This window comes from Saccostrea cucullata, unplaced genomic scaffold (assembly GCF_032062105.1).
Source record: "Saccostrea cucullata isolate Sc308-1 unplaced genomic scaffold, CSIRO_AGI_Scuc_v1 ctg2970, whole genome shotgun sequence".
NCBI lineage: Eukaryota > Metazoa > Mollusca > Bivalvia > Ostreida > Ostreidae > Saccostrea > Saccostrea cuccullata.
In genome coordinates this window covers 18,409-41,674 of record NW_026940529.1, presented here as the reverse complement: position 1 = coordinate 41,674, position 23,266 = coordinate 18,409, and positions in this window count along the sequence as shown.

Sequence of the window (23,266 nt, the reverse complement as noted above, 5' to 3'; positions counted from 1 at the left end):
CTTAGAAATGGTATAAATAACATCAGTCAAGACGCAATCCAGTGATTGATTGTTTATTGTTTAACGTCTCTCTCCAGAATTTTTCACTCATACGCCCAATTCAATGATTGATCGTATTTGCTAACAAGGTCATGATAAACATAATAGATTTTATAAAATGCCGATTTTGAACGAGGCTATTGAGTTCCCTGTAACATAATTTTATTTGTCAGTGGCCTATCTGGGCATGCTCTTGAGTAACGAATACGTTAGGGACGCAAACATTATAGACAGGTGATAGAGCGGAATATTACCATATATTCAGTAAACAAGGAAGGTTGACAATGGAAAATCTGACCTCATCTCGTCTATTCGGTATAGTCGTTATAGTGGGCCCTTCTTTAGTCAGTACAACAGCCAATATTATGGAAGACTCTGTGGTATCTTATATTTTGATTCAACAGTGATACATCGAGGTAGCAAGAGAAGGGAAGCGAATATTTTGGATTGCAGGATAAAACAATGTTGTTATATCTGAATGCCAAGTTGAGTGCCAAAGCAATTTTTAATCTTCTTCTCAATTTTGAATAAATTCTGTCATAGAAAATAAATACCGTACGTTGATCTATAGAGAAAAAATTTGGGATGTTAAACATCATACAATCATAATCATATCAATTTGAAAGTACTGTATTGTAGATTCAGAGTGAGTTTAAACACAAATAATGAACCTTTTAAAGTTTCATTTCTCGAATATGTTGTTGTACATTACTCCTGATCCCACCTCTGATGTTTTGGAAGTCCGTGTTTTCTCTGCTTATATTTTGTATTGTTTTATGGACTTTTGATCTTGACTACTATTCGTTATCTCCATATATTTCACTTCTTGTCTCTTACACTAAAACGTTAAGTTTAATTCAATTCAAGAAATATTGTAGAAACGTCACTGACATGCATTTTTATTTTGCTCTTGTGACAAATTCATTATTTGTATTACTATTACCTTGGAGCTTTTCAGAATACACATCTGATTTTAGCCTGATTTGAACTATCCATTTAATGCCATATAAGAACAGAAAGGAATATTTAATTTTCTCTTCAAAAAAATTCTTCTTTCAAGGTATTTTTAAAGTATTTTAAATTATCATTATGCTGCATTGAATTTGTTAAACAAACCATTTTTATGATATTGGATTCCAAATAAAACTTCATAAACATCCTTACAAAAATACATAGCGAGTTCCAGTAAATGTTCTACCAAGCCTCTTTCTTTACTCCTCACTACATATTAACAGTAGTGAAGAAGAAACTTCAGGAGTACTGTGCAATAATATATTCGAGAAGTGTTGTAAATCAGATGTGGATACTTAAATATACCAAGGAAGCAAGAAATCGCAATATTTTACCAAAATCAACACATAAAACGAACGACTTTTCAACTTTATATCCAACCTTCCCAGCGATAAATTCAAGTCCAAGTTTTTTGACATCATTGACAGCTGCATTTTCAAAAAAAAAAATGGAACTCGTAAATTTTCTTACCTTGTCATTGGTCATTTGCAAAATTAGTTTGTTAAAACCATTCTGATTGTACACTTAAGTACTCTGAAGTTGATATTAAAAGGGTGTTTTAGTTTCTGATTCACGATATCGAAGTTGTTTAGGAGACCACTGCAGGTCTTTCAACAATATATTGAAATTTCCATTGGTACCAATTGAGCCCGTTATTAGCAGACCTATTTTTGTATTTATATAAGCAGAATTTGTCCAAAAATATTTCATGTGAAAAGAATAAAACACTTGCTGTGGTTCTCAACTCGACATTAGATATGTTGACGTATTGTAAATTAACAATGGGTATTTTTCCATTCTAATGTCAATACGCTATATCCTTGTGAACTTGCAGTAATAGATACCACAAAGTCTGACACATCTGTTTCATGTTTAGATATTTTACTTGAAAAAGACGTTGATTGTAAGCTAAATTTCATTAAAAAACGTGATGACTTTAAAATTTCAATCGTCAGCTTCCCTTACCTATTGAGCAACTTACCAGTTGATTACATACACAAGAACATGCACTAAATACTTATGGATTTATTCAAAACGAGGTAAATTATTGACAAACAAATTGATGAAATCGTTTAAAGTCATCATTTCGTAAGTTCTATTTGTTAAGACATTATTTAAACACTGAGTTATCGACTGATTTTTCTGTTATTTCTTGTTCATTACAAGGAGCACATAGAGAGTGTGAGCGGTCGCAAGGGATGCTCAATCCTCCATGGCACCTGATATCACCTCTGATTTCTTTGAGGATTGTGTCTCCTCCAATCTTGTATTGTTTAATGGACTTTTGAGCTTGAATACTATTCCTTATCTACATATATTTCGAATAAGATTTCCGTCTTACAAGAGAGGGGAAGACGTCAGAATTAATCAAAAAAGAAAGAAACATCTTGATTTTTCTTAAGAGTAAAAAAAGGGGTGGAAAGAAATGTATTATCTTCTTATTAAAAATAAAAAAGGGTGAAATAACTTGTAAATTATAAAAGTTATAAAATGGAGAAAAGAAAGAGAACCATTTTGTGAAACATCAAGGGAAAAATATTTGAGCTACCCTTTAAAATAGCTCAAAAATCTAAATTTCAATGGTTACAATTTCAAATTTTACACAGAATAATTCCTACTAAAATCATCTTTATAAATCAAAATCAATTGATTCACCATTATGTTTTTTTTTTCTGTGATACTGATATTGAAACTATTGACCATCTTTTTGTTGCATATTTCTGTGTTAAAGAACTAAATTGGTTGGAGATTGAAGAATGGATTCTGATTAACTAAACTTGCTAGTTTGCTTTGATAAGAAATCAATTTTATCAGGTAAATTTATAAATAAGGATCTATACAAGTTTGATAATCTTCTAATAATGATTATCAAATAGTATATTCTTTCAAGTTAGTTCAAAAATCCAATGAAATTCAACATTAAGGACTTAAAACATGTAATCATTGACAGAATTAGAATTGAAGAGTTTTTACTGTTAAAAAACTAAAAATTTGATGAATTTAAAAGAAAACTGGCAGTTAATAGTTGAAATATTTTAAGAACTAAAGTCTTTTTAAGTAACAGTATTCTGAATTTTAAGTGCCCTTTCTTTCTCAACCCCCCCCCCCCCCTTCTCTCTATTTCTCCATCTTTCCTTAAATTCTTTTACAATTTTCTTCCTTGCCTTGCATGCAACAGCGATCTTTAATTGTTTGTATTTGTAATTTGTGTGATTGAAGAATTAAACAAGAGGCCAAGGGGCCACATGGCTCACCTGAGTACTGTGCCTAAGAAAAAAGCAAAAATCAGTTTAGTATTAAAAAGCTCAAATACATGAGTGGTCCCATTGATCCCCCATTGTGGCCCCATCTTACCCCCAGGGGTCATGATTTGAACAAACGTAAATTAACACTACCAAAGGATGCTTACTCGTGCGTTTCATATTCCATGGCCCAGTGGTTCTTTAGAAGGTTTTTAAAGATTTTCCCTATATATTCCTATGTTAAACTTTTAAACCTTAGCATGGTTCCACCCTTACCCTGAGGATCATGATTCCCTTTGGAGAGCTGCGAGTCTTGATTTGAACAAACTTGAATCTACACTACCAGATGATGCTTTCACATGAGTTTCATCTTTCTTAGCCCAGTGGTTCTTGAGAAAAAGAATTTTATAGATTTTTCCTATGTATTCCTATGTTAAACTTTGACCCCCCATAATGGCCCACCCTACCCCTGGGATCATGATTTGAACAAACTTGAATCTTGATTTTTCCTATATATTCCTATATACAACTTTGGTTAGCCATTGTGGCCCCGCCCTACCCCCAGGGGTTATGATTTGAACAAACTTGAATCTACACTACCAGAAGATGCTTCCACATGAGTTTCATCTTTCCTGGCCCAGTGGTTCTTGAGAAGAAATATTTTTAAGATTTTTCCTATATATTCAACGTAAAACTTTGATCAGCCATTGTGGCCCAACCCTACCCCCGGGGGTCATGATTTGAACAAACTTGAATCTACACTACCTGAGGATGCTTTCACATAAGTTTCATCTTTCGTGGCCCAGTGGTTCTGGAGAAGAAGATTTAAAAGATTTTTCCTATATAGTCCTATGTACACCTTTGATCAGTAATTGTGACCCCGCCCTACCCAGAGGGTCATGATTATACCCCCCGCTTCAAAAGCTGGATGGTATATAGTAATCAGTATGTCCGTTCGTACATCCGTCTGTCTGTACGTCCATACGTCCGTCTGTTACGCTTTGGGTACCCATCTCTTTTCCGCAACTCCTCTTATACCACTGAGTGAAATTTAATAAAACTTTCACAGAATCTTTATTACATAATGACATTGTGCACCTCCTATTTTACTTTTTGATCCGACACCTATTTCCCACAGCAAAATATAGACACTGTCATTATATTCATATGGGAGGCGGGTGTATCAATACCTCTAGTTTGAACAAACTTCAATCAACACTACCTGTGGAAGCTTCCACATGACTTTCATCTTTCCTGGTCCAATGGATCTGGAGAAGATTTTTAAAAGATACCACCAAATTTTCATTAATTCCCAATTTTCAACCCCTTGAATGAGGGCTTGGCCCTTCATTAGAACAAACTTGAATCCCCATCACCCAAGGATGTTTGTGGCAAGTTTGGTTGAAATCAGCCCAGCGGTTTTTGAGAAGAAGATGAAAATGTGAAAAGTTTACGACGACGACGACAACGACAGACAACGGACAAATTTTGATCCGAAAAGCTTACATGAGCCTTCGGCTCAGGTAAGCTAAAAAGGAACAATACTAATATGCGACTTCAAAGACCAAGATGAGAATGATCTTTGACGTTTTTTGTCTTCAATAAGCTTAATGTTAACTTTTAATCATACAGCGTTAAGTAATGAAGTGTAAAATTCTTTCACCAAATTACCTTTCTTGATTAGTCCTGATCGATAGAAAAAATGAATCAATAATTTAAATCAAACCTGCTAGAGAGAGGAAGAAAATTACAGATTTTCACAGAGACGTACTTTTAGAAAAGAAATATCAGGGGCAAATTCTTATCTAATTAAAATAGAGGCTTCAAGATTAATTTTCTTTGATTTAATCTCTGTATATACCTACTAATGTCTTCATTCGATCTACCGATTTTCAAAAGAAGATACTTAAGTTTACTGGACGAAAAGGAATTAAACAAAAGCTTTTTCGCTTAAAAAATACTTTCAGAACGTATCATTACAATACTGTAGATTCCTAATTATAAACGAGGAATTAATTTCCGGGTAATTTCGCAAGAAGCATCACTCGCGAAAAAATGTAACTCGCTTTTATCTTTATGGTGCTGAAATCTATGCAAAATCTGTTGATCAACCGTCCATTCGCAAATTATAATTCTCGCGATTTGACGTTTAAGAGCCAGTTCGCGATAAAAAGTACTCGCAAAAAATAAGGAATCTACAGTAGCTATGTTTGAAAGGCATAAAGCAGAAAATTTGGAACTCTCTGAAAAAAGCTTATATTCCCCATTACTTGCTCTTAAGAATAAGAATTATGAATTCAAAACTTCGAGGCCTCTGCTTAGAAAAAAATATTCCATTTGTAATTTCACTGAAAATTTTTCTAATTAAAAAAAGACCAGCATTTACTGACTTTTCATCAGAGAATGGGATCAAAAACGTCGTTTTTAAAACGAGATCATCGAAGAAGCTTTTAACCTTCGAATTCAATTTGGGACAAAAAGGCCAATAACCTAGTCATTTTTTTTATTCTTTTGTTCTTATATATATTGAAGTCGCCTATGGTGACATTTACTTTTAGCGCCTTAATCAGGAGACCGTAAAGTTTTGTCTTAACAGTTTTTTTTTTCGTGTTACTAAGTGTCGCCCGAATTAAACCAATAACTCGTCAACGACGACCACAGATGCTGTTCTCTTAAATGACTTCTGAGACTTAGTCACTCGTTGGAAAAAATATAATTTACATTGATTTTTCACTCTGTGGAAAATTTAAAAAAAGCTTTCAACAGATTGCATGCAATCAACGTGTTAATCTTATAGTAAAGAATCTGCGCAGTTCTCAAGAAACGTTTTAAGACGTGCCAATCATTTAAACTAAAAAGTTACTTGTTTCTCGAGATTTACTTTCACGTGATGCCCGAATAAAATCCAAATGAAAAATACTAAAAATAAATATAAAGAAGAAAAATTTCCGAAAATGGCAATTCTATTTTACCGTGTGCAAATTTCTCGGTGCAAGAAAAAAAAATTAAGTCTGCTTAACAAAAGATTTTTTGTTGTCAAAGACTTAATATTAAAAATTATGTTCTTTGTAATATCTCGATCGTTCAATAAATAATGCAAAACGGCATCTAAAAATAAGAAATGTAAGTAATACATATTCTTAAAAGTTTCAATCCCTCGAGGCATTTCCTGCTACCCTTTACACATTGCCTGAGGTCATTTCAAATTTAAACGATCAAATTTTCCGAATAAAAGTAATAATATTAGTGTTCTATTGTCATTTTCATAGCTGTACTACGCTCAGTAAGATATTCATAAATCTCCTACTGAAACATTAAGAAATAATTGAAAAAATGAATATCCGCCATTTTGAATCACCATTTTGACTTATAACTTACAGCTTCACCATCATCCAGTTGTAGAATAGTGAGATGCAGAGGAAAAAATACAAATCTGAAGTGTATGGATATTTGCAAATGTAAAATCCTGAACAAAGCAGAATATAGAAACAATAGACAATTAAATCCATGAAAATTCGAATTAAATGTAGAAACGACTAAATTTTCTGAGTTAAAGCAATAAAATTAACAATCTATTATCATTTTCATAGTTTCATTACACTCAGTGAGATATTCATACATCATTTCTCTGTTTTGAACGATATTAATAGAAAATTAGAAAAATCGGATGTCTGACATTTTGAATCGCCATTTTGACCTTTTTAACGCCATTTTCATGAAGGCCAGCATACTTTTTCGGATTCAGCATACTCGAAATAGGTTAAAAAAACTTTGCTGGACCAAATAATAATTATTTGCCGTTAGAAGTATTTTTTTCGATAAATCGGACCAGACTACTAGTATTAGGCTATTTATGTAAAAAGCACAGTTTTCACACACGCGCTGTCATTTTGATCTTCTTGGCAGAGATCATTTATAAACAGTTTTCTGCTCAGTGTAGTGACCATGCTTACTTTCACTTAAAAGTCAGTTTCTTTGCGAGGACAATAGGAAAATTCATGGGGTTTTCTGTTTAGGAACTCTTATAGAACTTTTTAACTATGAAAAAAATAAAATAAAATATCTCAACATTTTCCATAATATACTATATATTGCATTACTTACTGAATGACCCTCGTAAAGATATGTATAAACGGAAAGGAGAGATGCGACTAACCAGAATAAATTCGACATATCTATATTTAGCCAGCCGTCTGACATCATATACCTCATTATAAATAGCCTTCGGACTCCGGCAAAGGCACCGTCTCCGACTCTTTAACTTTCACCTTTGAGAGCATGACAAGACACCAAATGTAACGGTGGTGCAGAAAATTTTGATGGACCAGATTTCGGTTAGAATCTGGACCCACAGAATCTCTAGGCATGTGCTATTTTACTTACTTACTAGAGTATATCGAACCCATCTAATTGCCACATCCCTCCCTCCTTAAATTGTTTTCACCCTCAAACACACAATCCCAGTTCCTTTTTGCTTCTTGCAGGGTTTTCACCTGCAAGTTCAAAGGTAGTCAACGGCACCACTTCAGTGACTGAAAAGAAAAGAAAATGTACGACTTGACTGGAAATCGAACTCAGACCTCCACTCCAGGAAAAAAAGAAAATGTACGACTTTTCAAAATATTAAAACCATTTTCTATTTAATGGAAAAAATAAAGTTTTAAGCAGACCTAAATTTTGTTCCACTCCTTTTGTCTGTGTGTCAGAAAAAGCCTCAGAACAAAGGTCACACTGGACACAAGAAGATACTCACCAACCAATATCTTAATGATCTTTTCATGACAGACTTTAAACGTTGTGCACTGGTCCCCTATGAGAAGTCATTAAGTTAAAGGTTAGGGACCAAAAGAATAAATACATTTAGGAATATATTATCAATTGTCAGATAATCTTGCCAACTACTTGATGACTTTAGCATCACAGTAGGTGTACACTTGCGCCCCCTATGTGTATTAAAAGTTAGGCAGTTTGAGAAATGAGATTTAATCTATATCAAAATTTTATCTCTCTCACTGGAATATCTTATTATTGAAAACATGCAAAACATAATGGTGACGTCATAAGTGATCAACGTGATCAACACATTCAATTTACACCGTTGAGTTTGGAAAAAAATAAATGCTTTATGGATTTAAAACTTTGGTACCTCACTAGTTGTTAGAAATCAGTCCTAAATGTAAATATAAGTAATAAGGTATCACGTATGTCTTCGGGCTTTATGGGATTTGATCACGTGACCAACCCGTTTTACATCCCAATAAAACTCAAAAAAGATATCTTATTTCTTAAATAAAAATCATTGATAGTGTAGTTACGTTTTTTTTTCATTGATCGTTTTTGATTTTTTCCCATTGATCTCCTTAACCAGAAATATTTATATACGATGATTTACCAAAAATTATGCAAGAAGCGTTTCCTAGAGTGGGAATAGGAATTAAATATTTTATTGCAACTCGATACAAATTTCCAGATTATTACATTAGAGAAAAGTGGTGCTTTTCTTTATTTCCCACAGGTGCTACTGACACAGCAATTTCTTTTGACATTTCATATTTATTGTGAGGTCCATCGTCTGCAGACACTATCGGATGCCGATCAGATAATTCTAGGGTTCAAAAATTAGCTTTTGAAAAAGCTTGCCTAAATAAGCAGAACATACAGGTACATGTGATATAATCATGATAAGAAATAAATGTTTCCAATATGGTTCACCCATATGGTTCTAGCAGTGCAATACTCCTCACTTTCAAATAACTTGGTCAATGACCTACCTCTAACGCTAGTGGCCCCTTGGTATTTATCAAGAAACACTCAATTTTTCACGTCTTTGTAAATCAATATAATCTACGAGAGGTGATTAAAAAGTTTGCAACCTAATTGAATAACTTCGTTAGATAAATAAAATTTGGTCCCAATGTTTATGATTATTAAAATTTTGTCTCTACATCAACAGGATGTACCACGGAGTTGAAAGGAGAAAATATACGACTTGACCAGACATAGAATCCGGATTCCATGAAACTTCAGTCTGAGCTATCAGGCCATCGATGCTCGAACCCGTCACACCGGCACATACTATTTAAGGACATACGCAACGTACCCTACAGTGTACCTATTGATAATTTTTCAAGATATTCTTAATTTAAGATAATAGTGTCATCAGATAAAAATCAGCATGCGTTACCAGAGGTTTTTGAAAGACTATCAATTGATGAAAATTCTTGGATATTTCACAGAAAAAAAATATTAAAAATACTTAAAATATATTCTATGTGTTTCTTGTATTAAAGATGAAGTGCACAACACCATATATAGACATTAAAATACAGTACACAATTATTGCAAGAATTGGAAGTCTTCAACTCCATGGTTAAAAAAATGTTCAAACTACGTTGCCTGCGTCCTTAACAATGATTTATTCTTTTTTCGTACAATTGTGTGCAACTTGATATTTTTAGCTTTTTTTAAAAAGGGCCTAGCAAAAAGTTTTTAGAATAAACAGAAAACTAATGTGTAATCAATTTTTATCACAATATTTCTATCTTATCGAATCGTGAGGGATAGGTGACAGAGATGTGAAAGGATTTTTGACCTTCTTAAATTTACAACTATAATTTCCCGTCTTTTAAACATTTGTTGGAGAATTGATTTGCATAGCTTCTGGGGATCTTGTTAATTTGGGAAGCAATACTGTACACATGTAAGTTTTCGCCCCGTTTTATTTTTGCCCCTTTCGCCCTTGTCGGAAATGGGCGATTCTACAACGGGGCGAATTCAAAGTAAATAGTATAATATCTTTAACAAAATTCTTTCTGGGCGAATCTAAAACGGGGCAAACTTGTTTCCAAATGTGATAGGGCGAAAATAACCCTTTATACAGTATTGTGCAAGCAAAGCTTAATCCTAAATTTTCTTATGTAAAACTTTGATTGTCCATTTGGACCCCACCTTTTTTTGATATGAGTAATAATCTGAACAAATTTGAATCCACACCACCTAAGGATACTTTCACAAAAATATCACCAATCACTGCTTTGCTGTTCTTGAGCTGAAGATTTTTAAAGATTTTTCCTTAATATTTCTATGTAAAACCTTGATCGCGTCCATTGTGGCCCCACTCTACATCCGGAGGTCATGATTTGAACACACCTGAATCTACACCACATGAGAATGCATTTACATAGATATATATTAAAAGTTGTAGAGTTGTACCCCCAGGTGTCATGATTTGAACAAATATGAACCTATTTACACCAACTGGGGATGCTTCTACATGGGTTTCATCTTTCCTGACTCAATCGTTCTAGAGAAGAAGACTTTTTCAATGATAACATTAATTTTTCACTATTTCGTAATTATCTCCCTTGGAGGAGGGCGTGGTCCTTCATTTGAATAAACTTGAATTCCCTTCACCCACGGATACCCTATGCTAAGTTTGGTTGAAAATGGTCCAGTTCTTTTGGAGAAAATTAAATCTAGACAACTTTAAAAATGATAACGACAATGCCGTGACATCAACGACGACGACAACGGACAAATTTCGATCAGAAAGGCTAACTTAAGCCCTTGGATCAGGTGAGTCAAAATGTTTACGTCATATATATTTTTTTGATTCCTAGAAATGTGGTGTTAACTTGTTTTTCATGTTTTTTTTCGTGTTAACCAGAAATATTTATTTTTAATAAAGTTTATACGAGAAGCGTTTCCTAGAGTGGGAGTGGGAAATGTTTCTCAACTCAGTACAAATTTCCAGTCTGGAGTATTGCATATAAGAAAAAAACTGATTGTCAGCCTTGTTTTGGATTTTCCACAGGTGCTTATGTCACAATAGCCCGTGAACAAAACAAAATGTGGGCGATTTGTTGCTTTGCGGTATGTATTGTCATGTCCATGATTGAATCATTAAATTTAGCACACTGTTTGCTTCTGATTAACAGTACAAATTTCCAGTCTGGAGTATTGCATATAAGAAAAAAACTGATTGTCAGCCTTGTTTTGGATTTTCCACAGGTGCTTATGTCACGATAGCCCGTGAACAAAACAAAATGTGGGCGATTTGTTGCTTTGCGGTATGTATTGTCATGTCCATGATTGAATCATTAAATTTAGCACACTGTTTGCTTCTGATTAACTTACGAGGGCTGTTCAATAAATAATGTCCTGAACTGTACGACATACAATACAGATATCATATGACATTAAGCTTGACTTTTTCGCATTATTGAGTCTTTCATAAATTTATAACAATTGATGTGACCACTTTTCATCATATAGTTTCATTGTGAGAAGCTGGAAAACAAGGGCTATTCGAGACACTGCATGTAAAATGAATGGTAAAGAATTAGTAAACTAGAGTGAAATTAAACGCTTCATTCAAGCTGCTGTAAAACTCGTTAAGAATCCCAAAGAAATATTCACTGAAATATGTAACATTTACGGCAACCAATGTCTGTTTTATAGACAAATGAGCAGGGGGATTTAAATGATAAAAAATTATATAATGGGCATCAAAAATGGGTACCGTCCTTGCCAACAAAAATTACAACAACTCATGTACTGTTTGCCAATTTTCAAAAAATAATCACTGATGATGTATGATTGACTTTAAGACACATAGCAAATTTGATAGACATCATTTCGGGAGTAGTTCACATTGTTTTGAAGAAATGTTTGACAGTAGAAAAGCTTAGTACTCAAAGGTCACCCTATGTTTTGAAAAATGAGTGAAAACGACAGCGTGTTAGAATATCTAAACAATTATTGTAGAAAATGAAAAATTGTAGTTATCCAAGATTGTTTGAAATTCAAAGAGATAATGAAACTTGAATCTATTGGTTAAAACCCTCGAAACAAAATTTTACAATAAAATATACTTGACAAAAACAGCAAAGGTCTGAGAAGAGCAAAGAATTGCAGGAGCACAAAGACAGATTTATATGCAATTTTCTTAAATATTAATGGTCTTGTTGTAAAAATTCGTATTCGGGGAGGCAGTTTAATTTCTGGAAGAGTCTAGAAAGCAAATGGATGGAACCAGAATCAGTAATCAACTACATTAAATTTCTTCGTGACAGCGTCCAAACCCGCACACCATGAAGAGTAAAGGAGTTTTGGGGATAAACAGAAAGTGAATATTTTTCACATTGACAAAATTGGCCAGATCTTTCGCCGTTTGACTTGTTTCATTTTCCAAACTTGAAAAATCACCTTACAGAACGAAGAAACTAGTCCAGGAAATCATAAGATCTGCCATTTTCCAGTATACTAAGGGTCATACCAAAAATTGAGTTCTAAAAACAATCAGAAGTTGGATAATCGAAATGTGTTTCAATTGAAAGAGAATATTAAGTTAAATTATTAAGACTAAATCACTGTAAAGCGTCTTTTGCTTTCTTCTGAGTACTGAGGACATTATTTATTGAACAACCCTCGTAATTCTAATACTGTACGACTTGACAAAGATATATGTAAGGTACATTGAGACTAGAATCTATCATGGATTAAGGCTTTTCTAGAAAAGCTGAGTTTCTCCAATCAAGTAAAATTATTAAACGTTTAGACGTTCTCAATTATTTAAAACAAAAACAATTTTCTATATATTTTTAAGGCTTTTCTAGAAAAGCTGAGTTTCTCCAATCAAGTAAAATCAAGTAAAATTATTAAACGTTTAGACGTTCTCAATTATTTAAAACAAAAACAATTTTCTATATATTTTCTTCAAGATACCCACTTTACTGAAAATGACATAAACCTTGTTAGATCATTATGGGGATTTGATGTGTATATCAGTCCTGGTAGATCAGATGCCAGAGGAACGGCAATACTCTTTAACAATAATATTGAATATAAGATAACAAATAAATATATAGATGAAACAGGTAATCTGGTTATTTTAGAAGTTAACTTAACAAAAAAATATGATTTTTTATTAATAAATTTGTATGGACCTAAAAAAAAAAAAAAAAAATTAATTATACCCAAAAGTGTATAAGGTATATATAGTGAACAGGATGTCTGTCCGTCCGTCTTCCACGCTTGTGAGTACCCATTTCTTATCCTAAACTCCTCTTATACCACTGAATGAAGTTTAATGAAACTTCCACAATCTTTGTTACACAGTGCCATTGTACACCTCCAACTTTACCTTTTGATTAGACACATATTTGTGGTTTCCATTAGCAAATATGGACACTTCAATTCCCTTCTATAATATTAAAGGGTATCCATCTCTTATCCACAACTTCTCCTATACCACTGAATAAAATTTTATGATGCTCTCACATACTCTTTAGTACATAATGCCTTTGTACAACTCTATTTTGCTTTTTTCACTAATATTTCGGGTCTTCCAAAGCAATACATGGACTTTGTCATTATAATCATTTGGGAGGTGGGGGTTTGATATAATGAGAGCAGTGAGAGCAGTGCTCATAGATCGCCTTTTTTATTTCGATCCATGAAACCTTCAAACTGTGCGGATAAAGACATAGGAATCATATTCATCAAAATTTCATAAAAATTAGAAGTCATTTGTGTTTGCTTTTATCATAAAAAAAACGAACTTGCAATTATATTAAACAATTTAAATTTCAGAACACCTACGTGCAAGACACATTGCTTTCAATTTTTATAAAATCATGACCTTGGCACAATTATAACTACACCTATTATACCTATAGGTATTCTAACTTTCTTATTTCATGTACAGTCTATATATTTTTTAAACAAAAAATGCACTTGATTGAATAGCCAATACATATATTATATACCATACCGGTAGTGCAAAGAGGTGAAAAGTTCTTAGAGATAAACAACCTGAATGATTACAGAGAAAAGAATCAATATAAAGTTTGTTCATGACAAGGATGCACGCATATCCGAAGTCCATGAAACACTAACCAACATTAAATACGAGGGGTGTTAGAAAAGTTCGCGGACAGGTTCTATTGTGAGCGCGCCATTTCCACGAAACCGGTCAAACTTTTCAGATAAAATCTTAACCCATTTTCCAATAAATATACAAAAATTTCGTGCTCTCCGGTGATCAATGAAAAGTATACAGCTGTTTTATTTTGATAAAACTTGCTTCACGGAGCATGCTACAAATTGGCACGTTTTCATCACAAAGACTCTTTATCAAAATTAAAATTGCACAATTGTAGCGCAAAGAGATTTGTGATATTTTACCTGTCGCTAAAGTATTCATGAAACGTCACTGGGAGAAATTTTGAATCAAATTGGAGGGTATATATCTGTTTTATAGCCATTTATAAACGATCAAAGCTTAAAAACACAGCCAAAAATCGGAACGTCATTGAGCGTCGTGGAGCACTGCACTTCGTAAAAATTATGTGTGTAGACAGGAAAATGTCTGAAAAGTGATTAAAATGTTCAAGATATTGCGAGGAATTTCCTATACATAACAGGACAAAAGGTTTCAAATGATTGTAGCTTTATAAGAATGTAAGGATTAACAATATGAATGATTTACTCCATCGATACTTCAATGCCCCCTTATTGCATGGACGCTGTGCCTATATGGTTTTGCATATTTCCCATACTTGATCGATTACTTGCATAGACTTTTCAATAGGTCTCAATAATATCCGAATCAATACAAAAGACACAGTGGAAAAGTAACATGTCCTGATATAGATATTCAATTTTAAAGTAGAAAAAATGGGAAAAAAATATGAAAAAATGAAAGATTAAATGAACTGCGACAAAGCTTAACGATATGAAATCTTTTTGTCACGTTGCCTTATGTCATGTGATTGCTCCTTGAATCCCATGACCTCTTGGTAAAAATCGTTGTAAATTTTCAAGATTTTAATAAATGGACCTGATTTTTTACGTACTAATAAACAAAATGTAGGAATTTATTTAGACATAGGTCAAAATTCACAGTACACAATATATTTTCCGTAAATCGATGTGTCCGCGAACTTTTCTAACAACCCTCGTATATTAGTATACCATGCTTAATGAAGGATATAGAGATAACGAACAGTATTCAATATCGAAGTCCATAAAGAAGGATATGTAGATAACGAACAGTATTCAATATCAAAGTCCATAAAACAATACTAAATAGTAGCAGAGCAAACATGGACCTCCGAAGTATCAGAGGTGGGATCAGGTGCCATGGAGGAGTGAGCATCCCCTGCTGACCTGTCACACCCACCGTGTGCTCCTTATCATGATTGGGAAATGACGGAAAAATCCGTCGCCAATTCAGTGTATAAATAATGGTCTAACAATTAGTATGAAACACGTCAGTCAGCATTTGACTCAATGATAAATTGTATTTGGTGACAAGGTCATTGTATCGACCATAGAACTTACGAAATGATGACTTCAAACGAGACTGCAGATATTCTTGTTTCGTCAACCTTTTTTTTTATTTCAACTTTCACATTTATATCAGACAAGTATATACAAAAGTATATTCACACATATATATATATATATATATATATATATATGTATTCATTCAAGTAAATATTATAGATAGCACATATAGGTATCAAATTTACATAAAGACATTCACATACACATGTTCACATTTAATTTAACACATGTGAAAGTTGTTTTTATATAGGATAGAAAACGGAGGGGAAAAAGAATGAGAGAGAGAGAAAAGAACAGTCGAGCAAGTTGTTTCATCAACTTGCTTCTCAATAATTTACCTCGTTTTAGAAATTTACGTTGAGCATGCTCTTGCGTATCGAATCAACTGAGATCTATATACTCCGTATGCGGGTGATGAAGGTATATAGCTGTATAAGTAAGGGAAGTTGACGAGAGAAAAGTTAAAGTCATCACGTTTATCATATAGCTTAGTTGTTAGATTACTATTAACGTCTTTTTCAAGTAAAATATCCAAGTATGAAACAGATGTGTCAGACTTTGTGCATGGTATCTTTTATCTCAAGCTCATCAGGATATATCGTATCGACGTAGGAATGGAAATTACCATTGTTAATTGACAATACGTCGTCGATATATCTAAAAGTAGAGTTGAAGGCCAGAGCATGTGTTTTCTTCTTTTCACGCATAGATTAATTAATTTTCATAAATGAAAATAGTCAAAATACACATTCATTAGGGGATATAATGACACCGAAAGTCAGATTTGTTTGGTTGTTATTTGCATTCATTAAATAATGCAAGATAAGATAATGAACAGCGATCCATCTCGTCAATTCTACTATCAAAACAACTCTGTGAACAGGATATTAAACGGACCTCTGGAATTTCCAGAGGTGGGATCAGGTGCCTAAGGGAATAAATATCCCAGACCCATGTTATCAGATTTAAATCTTAAAATTAATATTTTGTAGACCTGTTTAAGAAGTTCCGGTAATTTATTTCCATTTTTTATGCGCCCGAATCAATAGATTCGGGGTGTATATTGTTTTTGTCCTGTCTGTCTGTCTGTTTATCTGTCTGTTGTCAACTTTAACCTTCGCCTTAACTTTTGAACCGTTACAGATACAGACTTCATATTTAGTATGTATACTCTACTAATTAAGCTCTTTCAAATGACACCAAGGTCATTGACCTTTCGACCTTGATGGTGACCTATATGCTAAGAATAGCTTTTTCAAACTTTTGCCCATTACTTTTGAACCATAGGAGATAGGGTCTTCATATTTAGTATGCCTACTCCACTAATTAAGTTCTTTCAAGTGAAACCAAGGTCAATGACCTTATGACCTTGACTGTGACCTACATGCTAAAAATAGCTTCTTCGAGGTTTGTTGCCGCCGGGTGCATAGTGTTTCACAAACACATCTTGTTTTATTTAAGCAAAAACTCTCATTAACGTAACGTCATTTTGGAAATGACACATGTATATGTGACGTTTGCCAGTAGAAAGGGAAAAAAAAGAGGGCAACAATTTTCTTTCAATAAATTAAAATGAGAGATTTTATAAAAGTGTTATTTATTCTCAATACTAAAAGAAAAACACGTACAATTTCCAATCAAAAGAAAACGTAGAAACCGATTACACACAGGTCAAGGTCACGGTATATATTTTCCATTTGTTACCATTAGCTTATAGACTTAAACATGTCTTTTCTCCTTCTGGAAGATATAGCTTATCGATAATCAATGTATTACAAAATTGACTACGTAATATATAGTCTTATTAAATATGAAGAAAACAAACATTGATTGAAACAAAACAATTCAGTAACAGAGCTAACAAGGAGCTCAATAAACTTATAGAAACTATAGACTTTTTGAAAAGATTTTAAACGAGTGTGTTAATATCCTTGTTTCATCAACTTGTCTGACTTGTTCTATTTAAAAATTGTTCTACATGTAACTATCAAATACCTAGGGGTCACAGCGGATGTGCCGCATCGACAGTGGATGCCAATTTCTACAATTCCTCAATGGCACATAATTGATCTCATATACGGATTTCTTTTTAAAATGAAATGAAATCGAAAAACACAATGTCTTGAAATCTGATGAAAATTAATCGGATAATAGTATAGGCTTGCATATTCACATGTTCTTAATTCTGCGTGATATTTGTTAAGATTGGTGTTAACTTTCAAAGGTTGATTCTCTATAAGGCCATTTTCCGGCCTACGATAAAATCACTTTAAAATGTGATTTTATATAACTATAATCATTCTATTTAATGATTTTGATGCTTGTTTTTCAACATCGATCACCTAAGTCACGTGATTCAGAGATCAAAATGGCCTTCAGTTTAAGAAAAATTGAGGGTAGGACTAAACACATCAAGTTTCTATGCATTTTTCTGAATGTTTATATATGGTGGAAACACATCTGACCTAAGTAAAAATTCGAAGATTTTTTAAATTAAGATTTAAGATATTTTTATAACATGAATTTTGATGAATCCACATTTTGCATATTCTGAATGCAAATCTTTACAAAATGCACATCGTGTGATGCTTAAAAAGGTTTAATTCGCATTTAATTAATAAAAGTATTATATCATATATCTTGACATTGTAACTGTACATTACCAGGGTATTTCAATAGATGTTGTATCTATTTTACGCATAAACTGCTCATGTAAGAAATGAGATTCTATAAAAGTTACTTATATAGTATGTCTCAAATGTTGTAAGCACTGAGTGGATTTTGATTGTGATCAAATAAAACTGAAGTAGAAATTAATAAAATAAATTCAATACTTACAAAACTTTAAAAAAAAAATAATCAACAACATAAAAATATCAATGCGAGAACATGTTGACTACCCAAATACATGTGAATAGTCAATACATAAAACTCAGAGCGGTTGCATTTAAATATACATCTCTTTAAGTAAAATGAAAAAGCGTCGTACGTAAATAAAAATGGCTTCGATTTCATTTAATTACTCATATGCATGTTGCATGATATATTCAATTAAAAATACCATCTAAACTTTATGTATACACATGTATAAATTTTTAAACCCACCCCCCACCGTTTAAAACGGCGCTGCATAAAAATGGAGTAGCTTTTTAACAGCTCCTTCCATTATCCATATCAGAAGTGTTAGTATATCTACAGACTAACAGAGTTCTACAACATCCCAGGTACAAAATGAGCGCAAAGGGATTTGATGCTCTTTTTCCACTCTTGAAACCTGAAGGTTAAATTCAGTCTCTTTTCCACTGCAGCATCAAAAACTAAGGTGTTTGACATGGGTAATGACAATTCTTATCCTAAGTCTTAAACATTAAAAGTAAATGACATGGGTCGTTTGGATATTATCTTTAAAAAAAAAGAAATCCCATCCCGCGGTTGGCATTGGTCAATAATACAACTATGCATAAATTAAAATTGTGACACTTGTCCTTAAGTGGATGATCTCTTTGTCTGGATGAAAAATCATAAAATGGAGTAAAACAACATTCAATCATCAATCACATATGACATTCAGGAACCCCTCTCTTCCTTACCGGTTTATTTTCTAACAGAGGACCGCTGTTCTCGAAACTTATATTGATGCTATCATAAAAAGTGTGATGAAAAGATTGAGTCCTCTCAATCAAGACCCAGATAACAAAATATATGTATATGGATACGGAAAAACTTAGTGTATTTCTAAAAGTTCGAGCCGAGAATTTCTGTTATATAAAACCATCCCATCAGTAGTTCCCTATTTATAAAAGTTACGTGTATACCCGTAGAAAATAGGAAATGTGTGTACCCACTACAGAAAATATAGCGTTTCTAGAACATTTACCAGGTATGTAGTACTCATAAGGAAATAAAAGAATATATGCAGTACGCATAAGGAAATACACGGAAGTAGTATACATAGATTCACTATACTATAATTATAAATATAAATAATTATAAAAAATAATTATATTCACGTCTTTTAGCCAATAAAAAAGTTTTTTTCTTAATTGTTAGCAGACATTTCAACGAGACTTCTCCATGTGTGTAATTTCATGACCTCCAGTCGTCTCAGTCCTTTGATTTTAGATTTTTTTAATGTAAAAAGTTGACATTTTTTGAGTACGTGCATGGCTTTTATTAATTCTTAGTAAATCAACAGAAAATTGTACTCTAATCAAAAAGTTCATGAAGAGAAATAATCAGTATAAGCTGATATCCTTCATTGTGAGTAGTTAGCTTTTCCTGCAAATATCGTAAAAATGAAGCGAAAAGTTTTATTTACATGTCATCACCACCTTTAACCAAGGTCATAATCTGATAGTCACTTTTTATGTTAATAAGAAGTTTACACCCAAAGTTAGGTGTTGGTTAAAGGTGGTTATGACATGCGTAGGAGTTATGTAACACAGCCACCCTTTTGAGTTTTCCCATTACTCTAATGATAGTACTTTGTGACCCTATATCATAACAAATAATATTGTATCATTAACCAATCAATATTTTGATTTAAATTGGAACATAAGCCTACTGATTCATGCAGTTTTTAGGGGGAAATTATACTATCTGAAAATTTGAAGTCATTGTAGGGCGCAAAACGGCCTTATAGAGAATGAACTTTTAGTGAAGTTCATTGAAATATAAAATGAAGCTCTACATTATGAGCTACCATGTTTTGTGGAATTTCCAAAACAAAAACCAATAAAGCATTTGCTTGTACATGCGCTGAAAATCAAATCTATTAAGAAATTAAACAATTCTCATTTTCTAACTATGGTTGCACAGAACACAGTTGCAGTTGTTGTCAATTGCCGACTCTAAGGTATTATAGTTAAAAAGAATATGTACTAATATTAACATACCGGTATTTAATAAGCTATCTGTGTGCTCCCTTTAAAACATTACTTCGAAAATAAGGTATAGACGTTGATAAAACAAAATTCTGTCTTATTTACTAGCTTATAAGGAATACGGCACCACAATGAGTAAGGGGGCGTTTAAGGAACAAGAGTTTTGTAATGTTCTTTAAAATTACTACTATTTTTTTCTTTAGTTCGATATTAAACAATGGTAACTTCTGTGTGTTTGCAAAACTTTTCTGATTAAAATTTTGCTTCATTTCATCGTAGGATCAGACAAAATATCTAGAAGTTTATACATAATTTAATATTACCGTAAATCTGGAAATTTTTATGTCGATTTTATTTTGCGAATTTGGGTCAAAATGGTGTTGATTACTTTTTACGTTTCAAAATTTTGCGCTTTGTTTACATTTTCTTATTGGTAATTTATTCTTAGGAAAAATATTTTTGCGAATGAAATGAACTCGCAAATTTGCTAAAAATTCATCTACAGCAAAAATTTCCAGATTTACGGTATATAGCTCCAAAATAATGAAAACAATTAATTAAGATGTCTTTTTGATATTCTTTCTCATGAAAAGATATTAATAAAAGGAAGATATCGTTTAAAAAAACAGTGTTCGTCATTTAAACAATAAAATGCTTTCTTTGGTTGTTAGTACGGGAATGGATGAATTAGCTGTTGCAGAAGAAATACATAACCCCGCGTAATGTAATTTTTTTCTGCAATACCTGCGACATTCATTCCCGTACTAACAACCAAAAAAAGACATTTTATTGTTTATATTTATATCTGTTTAAATAATCATTTAAAGTAGGATTAAAAAGATTAATTATTGTATTAATGATGCAAATGTCTTAAAGTTGTACGTTTCATTGATGGAACAGCCACTGATCAAGGAATCTGTACAGGTGACATGTCTAGTGTAGTTCATACACTGATAAATGCAATGGGTTTTCTTAAGAAATAAAGGAGAAATAAAGGAGAAAATATTCAGAGGATGTAAATATATTGATATGAAAAATTTCTAAAACAAAGTGACCGGTCGGTAGATGATACTCCATGGCACCTGATCCCACCTATGATGTTTTCGAGGTCCACTGCTTACTTCAAGGTATTAATCAAATTATCGAGTTACATAGATAAAGAATATAAACAAGTCTGTCCTTCGTCGTTATTTGTGTTGGTTACTTTACCATCTGAATGTATTTCCGAAATTTCACGTGTATCTTATATATTGTTTTTGTATATATTGTGCATAGAACCCCATGTTCTATTAATTGGTGTAGGAGAATAAATTGAACTTGAAGTTCGTGCATGTTTTAGTAAATAATATTTTCAAATATTCACGAAAATCAAAATTGTATCAGTTATACTAAATTTATGGTTAATTTTTTTTTTAATTTTATTCGTCATATCCGTACATCTCATATTTTATATCAATCTAATTAAAATTAGATGTTAGATCCTCTCGCATACTCGCTACACTAACACGTTAGTGTAGCGCGTATGCGAGCGGATCTAACATCTAATTTTAATTAGACTGATTTTTATATAATTATATAAGTAATTACAGTGTATATACCACTTATATTTTTGTTAAGTTAACATGTTAACATAAATCATAGCATGCAGGATTCATGATGTTTTGGCTACAAAGGGCGTTCATTTGATAAATTGAATGTGAATATTATACCAATTAAATTCTAAAAATTTATAGATAAAAGTGAAAATTTTACAGATAAAAGTGTAAATTTTTCAGATTAAATTAAAAATATTCCAAAAATTTCATCGGACCTTTTGTCAATACATAAAAAATCTTAAAACAGGCAAAACAACTTACATTATGAACAATAATAATGAATAAACAAGAGGCCCATGGGCCGTATAGGTCACCTGAGTATCATGCAACAATTTTCCAACAACTGAATTTGATTCATGTTTTAAACTAGAGGCCATGAAATTCACAATTTTGAAAGAGGCACCATTGCTTATCATAATTATACACTCACTGACAGCATGCTTATTTTGGTTACTTAAAACCCAGAGGTAGATCAGAGAAACAAAGTGAAAATGCATTTCCACTTCTAGTGAATTTCATGGCCCCTGGGTCAGGGCTTCTTCTGTTAGGGCGGGTCCACAGTTGAGCTCCCCATCCTACAGGAACCACTGACCCTGGGGCCATGTCTTTCAAAATTTTGGAATTTTTAAAAGAAAAAATTTCATCATGCTGTTGATTAATACCAAAGTGCAGACTTCAAAGCATTAAATTATTTCAGACTATATTACCACTCCCCCCTCGCAAAGTACCTCTGTCCCAGGGGACAGAAAATAAACCGTTTTTGGAAGAAGCAGGATTTTTTTCATAAATATATACTAAGTTCATTGGCATTATACCCAATAACAAAGGAAAAGATTTTCAAACAATTCAAGCATTTTCACTATATAAACATTAGAGCCCCCTCCCACCCCAACACAAGAATCTCTAACCCAGGGACCCTGAAATTCAAAAATCTCAAAGAGGCATCCTTCCTCCTCATAACTATGTACATAGTTCATTGGTTAAATACTCAGGTGCAGAAAAGAAGAGTTTCAAGAATTTATGCATTTTCACTATACATTCAATAAAGCCCTGCCCTAACACCAGAACCCCCAACCCAGGGGCCATGAAATTCACAATTTTAGAAGAGGTAGCCTTATTCAACATAACTATGTACTTAGTTAGT